At 35.1% G+C, this 14,019-nt stretch overlaps 1 protein-coding gene across 2 annotated transcripts in view; it reads right to left on the reverse strand.

Moving 5' to 3' along the window:
* Window positions 1-14,019, reverse strand: part of LOC145269851 (calcium-independent protein kinase C-like) — a 323,130-nt gene that overhangs the window by 91,600 nt on the left and 217,511 nt on the right. The window lies entirely within an intron of this gene.

Here is a 14,019-nt window from a genome sequence, read left to right on the forward strand (position 1 = left end):
TTGCTGACCTCAAGCATATTACAATATTTTGAGACCATAATTAGGTCAAGATCACACTGAATTTGGTGACTTAAGGTTTATGAATATATCTGGTCTAGTTTCTGACTTTTAGTCGGCTCCCCCCACACACATACATACATACATGCATAGAATTACTATTTTCCTTTATATTGGCAGAATATTAACACTACTTAAACTTTCTTAACTCAAAAAAATACAAGAAGCAATTGGATTAACTAATGAACTAAAATTATATGATCTCGTAGTTTTTAAACATTTTCTCTCTTTCACTCTCTCTCTCTCTCTCTTGCAATTCGTTCAAAAATTGGTTTGAAAAAGATAACAGAAAGAATGAAGGTAAGAAAGCAAAAAGAATCTGACTGTTTAACCTAGTTTCAGTGTTGTTATTGAAACAACTACCGGTATGAAGAAAAGAAAGTAATCTTTTTTTTCCCTTCCTTACACTTGCAAAGTACTTAGGATTTCTATCCAATCATGGCTGATGGAACAAGATCATGCTACCTGAGTGGATTCCTTTTGAAATTCCGTGGAGATTCAAAGTTCAACAGAAAGATTCCAGAGTTTGACAAGATACATCTGAAGAAAATCGGAAGTTACATTGACGAAAACGTTGTGAAAATAACATTCAAGATGAGAAAAGTCACTAGATTGAATTGTACGTTAACATTTATGCAGATGGCAAAACTGTCTATGGCAACACTGTGAAGAGCATTAATGATCAAGATCTCTCTGGCTCTCTATTTTCCATCTTCGGGCATATTATGCAATGAGGAAAAAATGTAGCTGGTTACTTTTAATACGTCTAAAATCTCCCTTCTTTCACCACCAATGCTTGGGTACTCATTTTGATAAATTTCTACTATTGATCATCACATCAGACTTGAAGACATCAAATCTGTTGCTGAGGTGGCTGGAAATATGATCGAATAATTCTACCATACATACGTTACATTCATTAATCCTTATCCTTGGGTCAACAAAAACGGTCCTCTTGTGACGACGACCGGTTCTACGCATGCGTCAGATGACGTCATGACCTGATTTACTTTAAATAGTTGAAAAACTGAACAAATTTCATGTACGTCGTGTTAGCTCAGTTGGTTAGCGCGTTGGTTCATTATCTAAACATTTTAGGTTCGAATCGTGGTGTGAGATGTCTTTTTTTTTTTTTCGATTTTTTAAATTTAAATATTGAACCAGTGTTATTTAAGCCATTTTTCATGCAACGTTCGTTTTTCTGTTCTTTTTTTTACTTTGCTTATCCACCCCCGACCACACACCCAAAAATACCTGGGTACCCACCGATTTTTTTAATTTTAATATCAAAACAGGCTTATTTAAGCCATTTTTCACATGTTTTTTTTTTTAACGTTCGTTTTTCTGTTTTCGTTTTTGTTTTTTCGATTTTTACATTTAACATCGTTCGTTTGCTTTACGTTAGTTTTTTTTTGTGTTTTTTTTTCGATGTTTTGATTACTCCCCCCCCCCCCGCTTAAGTTTTCACGTTCGTTTTTATGTTTTCTTTTTTTACTTCGCTTATAACAAACAAACCTGGTCATTGACCTCATTTGCTGAATAGCTATTGCTTACATCATCGTCGTCGTCGTAGTCATAACGCTCTATGACTTCCGTGTGGGCACCTGTCGATTTGGTTCTTACTTAAATAAATTCAAACATCTTTCAGTAACTCATTCTGGCTGGCTGAACGGTTTATGTTTTTTTCCACATTTTATTTTCAAACTTCGCCTCAGGGCTCCGTGTTCGACCCTACCCCCCCCCCTCGGTTTCATGGAGTAGGGGTAAGATGTCAGGTTTTTTTTTTTCCACTTTCTTTTCCACCTTTGCGTCACAGGTTCGAGCCTATCTGCCTACTACCATAGTTTTTTTTTTTTTTTGCTCAACACACGTCCAAACACCCGGGCAACGTCAAGCACCTAGGCTAGTATTTTTATAAATCAAGGTGTGGTCATTTTTCTGAGTACGGCCGTAATAATACAGATTTTATCACTGTCGACCAAGGGAAGAGAAAAAGAGTTTATTAAGCATGTGTAATGACATATGGAAGCTAAACCTGGCCAGTGAGGGTTGAGGACATGTGTTGCATGATATGAGAATGCATCAATGTAATCTTCTGGTGCATCGATAAATTACCGATTGAAACAATCTATTTCATGATATTATTATCAAGGGCCGGAGGCCACTCGAGGATAAGGGGTAATTAGTGGAAATTTTGTAAATAGGATTACTTAGGGGGACGCTTCATTAAGAACTTGTTTACGTTGGACTTGAAGACAAATTGTAGTCAGCTGGAAAGTAGGCAAACGGAAGAGAGTTCCACAGGCGTGCACTTCTAAGAAAGAAGCTTTGTTCATGGAATCTATGTTTAGGTTTAGGTACAGATAAAGAGTGGGGGAAATTATTGATAGTGGTTTTGGTTAGATGAGTGTTTTTTGTGAAAGTTTGACGAAGGGGGGGGGGGACCATAGATTGAAGCTCAGACAAACACTTGCCATGAAAATAGCGATAACGCAGAGACAGGCTTGCAACGTCTCTTCTGTGGGAAAGAGGTTGCAGGGAAAAGAAAAGGGCATCCCCCACAAAGCTACAAAGTCTATTTTGAACTCTGTCAAGGCAGGATAAGCTGCTTCTAGTAGCTCCTGCCCAGATGTGGCAACCTCTTATGAACCTATCCGACAGACCTGGACACCTCAGCACAAATTTCTGAAAAACATTACACCTCAATTTAATTTAGATAGAGAATTGCATCAGGAGTGAGATATCTACTGGAGCGGTAAGAAGGATCCCACCATTTTTCCAGTGGCCTTAGCAACGGATTTGATGAACATGTTCCATTTTAAATCAGGAGTAATGGTTAAGTCAAAACATGGAGCCAGCCCAAGACAAAAGCCATTCATTTCAATTGATGCCAGATGAGGATCAGAGTGGTGATGATGTAAAGATAGGAGCTTGGTTTTAGATGCATTAAAAGTAACCAGCCACCACTTTCCCCATTGTACCACATGCTCAAGATCAGAGGAGAGAGTCAGAGAGAACTTGATCATTTACGGCCTTTGATGTGTTGCCATAGATGGTCGTGTCATCAGCATAGATGTCAACGAATGATCTAAGTATGTGTTTTGGGAGATCATTGGTGTAGACCAGGAAGAGAGTTGGGCCCAGAATGGATCCCTGAGGGACTGTGTGCTTCTGATTTTTGCCCATCAACCACTACTCTTATGAACCTATCTGACAGACCTGGACACTTCAGCACAAATTTCTGAAAAACATTACACCTCAATTTAATTTAAAAAAAAAAAAAAGTGAGAAAGAAATAAAATACACCCAAATAGTGACCAAAAAAATAAGGAGGTAAGGCTCTAGCAATTCCGTAGAAATCAGCATTTGTTTTTTTTTTTTGTTTGAGGGGTTTCAGTTCATTCATTGTAGCTAGTTTTGTGGTGTGAACCCTGTGTTTAATATCCCCCCACTCACCCACCAAAAAAGATAAAAGTCCATTGGACTGGGGGGTCAAATCTGGTGAGCATGGACAGTACTCGATACTTCCTCTTTATCCTAACTATCTGTTTCGCAGGTGACTATCAAGAGATGCTCATACGTCATGATGATAGTGGGGAAGTGTTCCATCCTGCTGGAAGTGCCACTCTTTATTCCTAAACATCTCTTGGGAACGTGGTATAGCGTATTCATGTAGCAAGTTGAGATAATTTAAAGAGTGTATACATTTTATTGGGACATCCTATATATGTGTGTGTGTGTATATATATATATATATATATATATATATATATATATATATATATATATATATATATATATGAATGTTTTTATTTTATTATTTTGGTTCCTTCCAAAGATTAATTTTTGATAAAATATTATATTTTAATTAATGCAGAATTCTTATCTATTATATATATCTCACCTGTCTGTTTAAATGTATGTAAGCATGTATGTATGTATGTTTGTATGTCTGCCTAAAACTTTTGACAGAGGCGACAGATTTTCACAAGATTGTTATCATTTTGAAGTTCGATCTTTCAGACGACAAATATCGAAAAATTGGTTAAAAACATTAATTTCTTTCACCCTCAATTGGGTACTTTTAAAAAAGGGGGTCGCTTTTTTCGTTGATATTTTCGAAAGCCATCGTCTCTTTTCGATTGCCTAGCCCTAATTTAAACCTACGTCACTTCCAGTTTTGCGATGGATGCAACAGCAAAACACGTCACTTTTTTTTTTTCACATTCTTTTCCTCCTTCACGATATGGGTTTGAGCCTGCCTGCCAGCCTACTACCACTTTTATTTTATTTATTTATTTAGTTCTTTTTTTTTTTTTTTGCAACGCCGGGCACCCAGGCTACTCGAAAATAAAGATATATTGTTAAATTTTCATATATCGGTGTATCGTTATTCTTTTAAACACGGCAGACATACAACATTAATGATATTTAATCAATAGAACCTTTTTACAGGAAGGGTCGATTTTTTCACTGATATTTTTTAAAACTAATTCAACCCTTGAGTTCACGTCGTCACTTAAAAGATGTCACAACCACTGACGCACATCAGTAAAAAAGTTTTTTTTTGTTTTTTTTTCACCTCTTTTTCCTTGCGTTATGGTTCGAGCCTGCTTACTCTTTTTGTTTTCTTTTTCTCACAATTTTCCTTCTTTTTTTTTTCCTCACAATTTTCTTTTTTTTTCCTCACAATTTTCCTTCTTTTTTTTTTCCTCACAATTTTCCTTCTATTTTTCTCACAAATTTCCTATTTTTTTCTCACAATTTTCCTTCTTTTTTTCTCACAATTTTCCTTCTTTTTTTTCTCACAATTTTCCTATTTTTTTTTTGCTCACAATTTTCCTTCTTTTTTTCTCACAATTTTCCTTCTTTTTTCTCACAATTCTCCTTTTTCTTCTCACAATTCTCCTTTTTTTCTCATAATTTTCCTTCTTTTTTTCTCACAATTTTCCTATTTTTTTTTTCTCACAATTTTCCTTCTGTTTTTTCTCACAATTTTCCTATTTTTTCTCACAATTTTCCTTCTTTTTTCTCACAATTTTCCTTCTTTTTTTCCTCACAATTTTTTTTCTTTTTTCTCACAATTTTCCTTCTTTTTTTCTCATAATTTTCCTTCTTTTTTTTCTCACAATTTTCCTATTTTTTTCTCACAATTTTCCTTCTTTTTTTTCTCACAATTTTCCTTCTTTTTTTTTCTCACAATTTTCCTTCTTTTTTTTTCTCACAATTTTCCTTCTTTTTTTCTCACAATTTTCCTTCTTTTTTTCTCACAATTTTCCTTCTTTTTTCTCACAATTTTCCTTCTTTTTTTCTCACAATTTTCCTTCTTTTTTTCTCACAATTTTCCTTCTTTTTTTGCTCACAATTTTCCTTCTTTTTTTGCTCACAATTTTCCTTCTTTTTTTGCTCACAATTTTCCTTCTTTTTTTCTCACAATTTTCCTTCTTTTTTTCTCACAATTTTCCTTCTTTTTTCTCACAATTCTCCTTCTTTTTTCTCACAATTCTCCTTTTTTTCTCATAATTTTCCTTCTTTTTTTCTCACAATTTTCCTATTTTTTTTTTCTCACAATTTTCCTTCTTTTTTTGCTCACAATTTTCCTTCCTTTTTTCTCACAATTTTCCTTTTTTTTTGCTCAACACTCTTACACTTTCTTTTCTATCTTCGCAAGAAATACGATAATTATTAAATTCCTCTAAAAAAAAAATTTAAAAAAAGAAAAAACACTGAGACATTTGCATGAGAGTATTGTGTTTTTTTTTAAACAGATCACTTCTTGTAAGTAAAAAAAAATTACTTGAGCTGACTGAGATCAAAATCAAAACCTTAAGACAGTGAGTCAAGTACGATAACCATTAGGCCAGCTTGACACTGTCTTTAAAAAGTATTTTCAAACCTACTTATTCTTAACATAAGTAATCTTTCATGGGAACAGTTTATGCATGTGCATTCGTGAAACAGTTGAAAAACAGATTAAGATCCAGTCACCCCCCAACCCATCCCCCCACGTACCAATTTTTCAGTTTTGATCCCTTAGAAGCCCTTTCTTTCCAATTGAAACAGATTAAAATGTTTTCCACATATTTGAATACCCTATATATCTAATTTCAAGTCTGTAGATTAAATATTCATTGAGTATATAGGTTGAGAAGTCTCCTTATACACGCACATTATATATATATATATATATATTATAAAACAGCAAAACAGGTCTGTAAAAAATGTGCCGAAGAATTGTTTGATAAGAAAAAATATATATGTGCTCTGTTGTAATATTTACCTAACATTGAGCTTCTAAAAAAAGATGAAATTAAAAAAGCATATTTTACCAAAAAACAAAAACACACACACATATTTTCTTTTATATTATTATTTATTTCACATATATATATATATATATATATATATATATATACAGAGAGAGAGAGAGAGAGAGAGAGAGAGAGAGAGAGAGAGAGAGAGAGAGAGAGATGAACAGACGCGTATTATCTAATATGGTTTATCGATTTAATCATTATTTTGTGTACAATAAAAATAATAATTTTAAAAAAATTAAATTAAGGCTTTCATTTCGCTCCCATTTCACAAATGTCACTTCCTTTAAGCCGAGGGTGATTTGTTTTGACTTTTATTTTCAAGAACTGCCACTGCTCCTCAAAGTAGCAATACACAACTGCCACTGGCTCTTACCACTATCCTTTCACCCTCCCCCCACTTTCCAACCAAAAGAATTGGGTTAGGCCATCTTGTTGTCTGTGACGTCATTGTCCGTTGCTGCATCCAGGCTGAGGTTTCCCTGGCATCAACTACAGTTATGTGCCCTTGATTTGCAGGAGGGGCGACTTGTTAAGTAGAAGCAGTAGCCTTAGCAGTAGCAGCAGCCCTGCCAGGATGAAGATATCTGCTAAGCAAGGGCAGATAACCGTAGCTGTCTTTAGAGTCAAGGATGGAGACAAGGCCAGAAAGGGGAGAGAAAACTCTGGAAATACTAGTGGGAGAAGCAATTAGAAAGGGAGTGGCAAAAACGGGGAGAAGGAAGAGTTGGGAACAAAAAAGGGAAGGGGAGTAAAAATGAATGGAGAATCGAGTAGTGAGAGTTGGTGATAAGAAGGGTGATAGGCTGAGAGGGGGATAGAACAGAAGGGCAGGGAAGTAGCAATCAAGCGGAGGGGGAGAGTAAGGATGACATTGTAGGCAGTCAGAAACAGAGTCAGTGATGAGGGGGTTGAAGAATTAGATAGAGTAAAAGATAAATGGAAAAAGAAAGAGAAGGACGGCAACACAAGAGAAGTGGTGAGAGAGAGGGAGGGGGAGGGAGAGAAGAAATTGGCAACAACAATTGGAAAGAGAAAAGCAAGGAAGGTTAAATGAAGAGAAATATGCAGAGATTTTCAGGGACATTAAAGAAGAAAAGAGATGACCATTATAATTAATGCTCATCCTATATATATATATATATATAAATATATATATATATATATATATATATATATATATATATATTAGTTAGGGTGGGGTGTTGTCCGGTTGTAAAATACGCTTAAATATAACATTTTAATTTGTCTAGATTTCGTACATATTATCATAGAGTCATGATTTCAAAAGTAAAAAAAAAGTATTTGGGTGCCATCAGCTAGAATTGAAACCGAAAACAAAACTGTATCATTTGAAACTGGTGATGTTACCACTGTACCAACGTGACTCGCATATGAACCGAGAAAAAATGAAAAATTAAACATAAACCAAGATGAATGTACAAAATGTTTGACGATTTTTTTGCAATTTCGAACCATTTTTGACACCTTAAAAATAAAAAATATTTTAACCGGCTGAGAGGAGGACCCATAAAAGAATGGTCTGTAAAAAATCCAATCATTTGAGGCCCCTTAGGCCGCCTTGCGACTTTCAGTTTCAGAGGAGATAGAGTTTGAAAATATGGAGACAGACAGACTTTTATATATTCAAACTCTGTTGTTTATATATATATATATATAGATATATATATATATATAAATAAATATAAAAAATAAAAAAAAAATAATTAAATTAAATAATAATTAATTCTCTGATGAGAAGGAGAGTATTTCTTCGAAACTCCACGGATTAAGGACTATCCACTTATCTTGTGCTTCCTTTTTTAAAATTAAATATGTTTTTAACTCTTTTTCAAGATGTCTTTTAACATGTTTTATTAATCATTTGTTAATATAATATATATATATATATAAGGCTTCCTTCAGTCTTGACAGACTATGGATACCCACTGTAAGGGTGGCTGCACATGAAATTTTGTGGTAAGAGTTGCGCAATCTCCAACCACACCTCTCCTGAGTTGACATTGTTGAATTGGAGGCTCAAGACAGCTGGAAACAATGCTGAAATAAGCGGAAAGTACATACAGTGCCTAGAATTCAACATTGCTTAACTTCGGTGATCAGACGAGAACCGGTGTGTCAACGTGATTATGCTGTACATATATATATATATATATATATATATTAGCTTGGGTGCTTGGCATTGCCCGGGTGCTTGGGTGCCTGGCATTGCCCGGGTGTTTGGAGACGTGTGTTGAGCAAAAAAAAAGTTGTAGTAGGCAGGCAGACTCGAACCCGTACTACGAAGGAGAAAAAGAATGTGAAAAAAAAGAAAAACAAAAGTGACGTCTTTGCTGTTGCGCCTACTGCCAAACCAGAAGTGACAAAGGTTAAAATTAAGGCTAGTCAATTGAAAAGAGGGGTTTAAAAGCGATCCCTCTCTGTAGAAAAGTGTCCAGTTGAGGGTGAAGGAATTAATGTTTTTAGCCAATTTTTCGATATTTATCATACGAAGGGCTGAGCTTCAAAACGATCTTGTGAAAATCCATCGGCTCTGTCGAAAATTTTAGGCATATATACATACATGATGATGATGATGATTGCAACGTCTTGTCAGACGAGTGCCACTCCCTCAGACATTTAAAATCCATGAGCCCAAATGTCTGAGGGAGTATCTATACAAATATGATGTTACAGAGTCTTAGCTTTGTACGACAGCTAAGTCTCTCTCTCGGTTCAAAATGTTGAGATCCAGCAACAAGCAAGAGCAAGATAGCCAGCAGCAAATTAAACTGCAGACCAGCTTAATGCGGGTACTGGTCTTCCGCTTTATGGTTTTTTAAATCAGAGATTTGCTTTTCCTAGAAAGGTTGCCTTCACCACGGCTTACGGGAGCCCTCTCCACCCCAATACACATATACACACACACACAAATATACACGGTGCTAGTTGGCCGTTGACCCAGAAAAAGAGTTGATTCGCCCTTTGGAAGGTCTTGTTTTTAATCCTTCAGGGAGACTAGCCACCCTCCTCACCAAACAAGTCTGGTGGGGGAACCAGTTTAGTCGCCGGTGACCCGACCATGAGGCAGGTAGTACTGGGTTACATGGTACCAGTAGCATATGACATGACCTGACCATAAAATACATACATACATACATACATTTAAACAGACAGGTATTAAAGATGGGTTACGGACTAAATCTTTGTATAAGCAATATTGCCTGAAGAGGTGAAATCTGCTTGGTCCTTCAGCCTCACTTTCTTTCTCACTTTGAGCCAGAACTTTCTTTAGGGAGGGACTTTTCTCTCCTCTCACCATTTTCTCTGCTTGAGCAAAAGTCACCTATCCATCTGTGTTCTGTCTTTTATTCCTCTCAAATCTCGGGAATTCTCACGGTTAGTCTCGCCCTCTTTCCCATAAAACCAACCACGTCTACTGCTTCTTTCTCTCCCAGCCTCTGTGTGTTGACAGCAAACAGAACAGACTTTTTGTCTTTTGGAGGTGAGTGCATTAGAAGAATTACTACTACAAGAGGTCTCTAGTTACTTGTAACTGACTGACAGAAACATGCTCATAAATGTGTAGCTACATTTTAATGCTTATGTAAAATAAGTAAAAATTATATTTTGCCCTACTTTTGTATCGAACACTCTCATATTAACCTCATTAAAACTTCATTGATTGTGGAACTCCAATCTCTGGTTCCTCCTTGCCAAACTTTCACGAAATCACTCGACTAGCTACAACCACTATATGATTTTCCTCACTCTCTAACTGTGCCTAAATTTAAATGCAGATTTTATGAACAAAGCTTCTTTCCCAGAACTGCCCGCCTGTGCAACAATGTTATGCTGGCCGGTTTCCGAGTTAAATACAACATGGTAGCCTTCAAGTACAATGTAAACAAATTCGTGTTAAGCCGTTTGCATAAATAATAAAATGCATTCATTAACCCTTATTCTTGAGTGGCCTTTGGACCTGGAAAAGTGGTGCCCCCCCCTAAAAAAAAAACCTTGCCAGTGTAGGGGAAGAGAAGGAAGAGAAAAGCGGAGAGAAAAAAAGAACACACATGAATAATAAGCAACAGACGATTTGGAAGCACGAGCCAGTGTGAGAGGAGCTTTGAAAAAAAGATGCACCTTTAAAAAATAAATAATCGGATGATCATGTGCGATTGGGTGAGCTGTAGACATAGCAGCGGAAAGAAAAAAGTAAATTAAAAAAAAAAAAAAAAACATGCGTGGAAAGACAACAAGGCAAAGACGGGCCAACATGAGATTTGAAACTCGCGTGGCAACTGGACAAGCAGACATGTCGACACATGAGAAGGAAAAGAATGGGCACGGCAGAGTTTTGTCAACTATATAGCAAATTAAGAGACTTTTAAAACAAGATGCAATGCATTGTTTGGAAAGTACCGTTAATAAATGCATTTTATTTCAACAAGAATTTTTTTTCAGCATGTGTAACGTAGCGTGAATGCACGGATGTAAATATCAGTAAAGTTATGAGGTTGGTTGTTGGTTGTTTTTGTTTTACAGCATATCAACCCTTTTGGGTTATTTAATGCCGAATCCAGTGATTTTGAAGAATAATTTTTTAATAGAGTATATTTGTTTTTTAAGTCGGTTTCTATTTAACCCATAGTTGGGACCCTAACAGGTACTACCACTCTGGGTCACAGTGGACCTGGGAGCAATGGCAATTAAAGGGTGGCTCCACACTCCCCAAAGCCCGCAAGCCGAGGCCTCACCATCGGATATAGTTTAAGGTCATCTCCAGGACCAAAGTTATGAGGAAAAAAGGACGATAAAAAAGAGAAAGAGATAACGTTCAAGATTTTGTGGGAGACATGGAAAACGTTCGAGATCATGTGGGTGACGTTAGGGCAGTATTAGTGAGTAACTAAAGGTTGTTGTTACAAAGAACAAGTGAGTTGGGATTATTTCCTATTCTTTGTCTTGGTCATCTTTGTAAGTGAAACTGCACATGTGTATTTGGCCGCAGACATTATAATATATTTATTTTGTAATTCCCCTCCAGTGATTTTGAGGAAATATCAGATATTTTGTAATTCATATGCAAAACTAGGAAAAACAAACAACTATGATTGAAACATTTTATGGCTGTAAAAAAGTGCCAAAAAATAGGTCCTAGATGATAGATGATCTACTTAATGTGCCGCCTTAAGGGCAAATGTCACATAGCCCACTACACAACTCAAGCCATTACCTTTCCAACGAGCCTTCATTTGTTAAATTCTGATTAATAGATACTGAGATTTGGAACTTATAAAATTTCCAAAAAAGATAGTATATCGATATATTAGTGGCCTGGCAAGGTCACAGGGTAGATAACCAAGCAAAGCAGCAAAACTGAAGCTAGCCTGCCAGGACACTATATATACAAATGTAGATACATTTGGGCATGTTTTATTGGTTTCTTTTTTTTATTTTTTTTAAACCAATTTTCATAAAATTTTAAGTATACAATTATTATAATCTAAATAACGTTTTCCTGAGGTTACGTAACCAATTAATTTTAACAAGGTTATTACAAGAGTGCTCAATATTGAAGTAGAGCAGGGTATACACTTTATTTGTTTTTACATAAGCAGTAATATGTTGCTACACAGTCATGAGCATGTTTCGGTCAGCTAGTTATCAGTAACTAGAGAACTCTTCTTCAGGTGATACAGCTTATATGAAAGGAAAGTTTGCAACGGGTCTTACTTACAAACAACCAAAATTTTATTTTTCACAACATTTGATGGAACCTCCTGATATTAACATCCCGTAACGAAGAAGACTTGATATTTTCATTGCAAACTTTGCTTTCGTATAAGCTGTATCACCTGAAAAGGTCTCTAGTTACTGGTAACTAGCTGCCTGAAACATGCTCATGACTGTGTAGCAAAATATTATTGCTTATGTAAAAACAAATAAAGAGGACACACACACACACACATATATATATATATATATATATATATATATGTGTAAAAATATTCTTCATTCACTTATATTTCCTTATAATATATACAAATCCTTATTTAAAAAGCTCGATGTAATTACAGAGCATATAATGAATGAACGACAAAAGTCTATATTCCAAATTTCATGATGTTGACCATCTTACAATTTATTCCTTTAATTCAGTTTACATTTACAGTTCTTGACAGTATCTATTTTGTAGCACAAAATCAATCACTTCCATGGCAAGTGCTCGTCTAAGCTCCAATCTCTGGTTCCCCCCTTGCCAATCTTTCACAATAAACACCTGTCTAGCTGAAACTACTGTCAATAATTCTCCCCACTCTTTATCCGTGCCTAAATCAAAACATAGATTCCATGAACAAAGCTTCTTTCTTAGAAGTGCACGCCTGTGGAACTCTCTTCCGTTTGCCTGTTTCTCACCTGACTACAACTTGGATGTCTTCAAGTCCAACATAAACAAATTCCTGATGAACCCCCCCTTAAGTAAGACACTTTATCAGATCTCCATTACTAGCGATTACTACAATATTATCCCATTGATTATTGTACATGCAATAATCCTTATCCCCGAGTGGCCTCTGGGCCTTGATAAGTGGGGACTTCCTTGTAAAAAAAAAAAAAATTCCTTTTTATATATACTAATCCTTATTTAAAAAGCTCAATGTAATTACAGAGCATATAATAAATGAATGACAAAAGTGTATATTCCAAAAATCATGATGTTGACCATCTTACAATTTATTCCTTTAATTCAGTTGACATTTACAATTCTTGACAGTATCTGTTTCATAGCACAAAATCAATCAATTAATATATCAATCAGTGAATCTGTTTTTCCTTTAACTCATCAGAAGAAAATTTCATAATGTAAGGTATTTGCAGCTTCTCTTCCATTTTTCGGATTTTTTAATCATGTCAGAACACATTTTTTTTCCTTTTGACGGATTGATTGTTGCTTTTTCTTCTGATGAGTTAAGGGCAAAATAGATTCACTGATTGATGAAATAATTAAGTGATTGATTTTGTGCTACGAAACAGATACTGTCAAGAATTGTAAGTGTTAACTGAATTAAAGGAATAAATTGTAAGGTGGTCAACATCATGTAATTTCGAATAGTTTTTTGTCATTTATTCACCATATATATATATATATATATATATATATATATATATATAGGTTTTATATTTAAATTTTTTGTAGTAAAAAAGAATTTTCAAAACATCTCCTCAATGTCTTCAGCAAAATATTTTGCTAAAGACATTCCTTTATATTGAAAATCCATGGATTAAGGAAAGAACTTAAGATGTCATGTGCTCCTTGTTCAAATAATAAATTTTTGTTTTGAAAATTCTATATTTTGCTGCAAAAAAAAATTTTTAATATAAAACCTCCAATTTTTAATTTGCTCTATCTAGCTGTTTTATTTGGCTGGGATTGTCTTATATAGAAATGTTTCACCCCGACAATATTTTGTAAGACTGTGAACCAATTAATTCATCTTATTATTCGTATATATATTTCCCCAAAAGCTTTGGCCTTGATAGAGGAGAGACTAAAACGTTTTGCTATGGTTCCAAATGATCTGAAATAACAGCAAGGGGAGACTTGATTCCAAATATTTCTCAAATGTTATATCTCCTCTCTTTT

The sequence above is a fragment of the Euprymna scolopes genome, chromosome 45, assembly GCF_053919585.1.
Source record: "Euprymna scolopes isolate OS-2025 chromosome 45, ASM5391958v1, whole genome shotgun sequence".
Lineage (NCBI taxonomy): Eukaryota > Metazoa > Mollusca > Cephalopoda > Sepiida > Sepiolidae > Euprymna > Euprymna scolopes.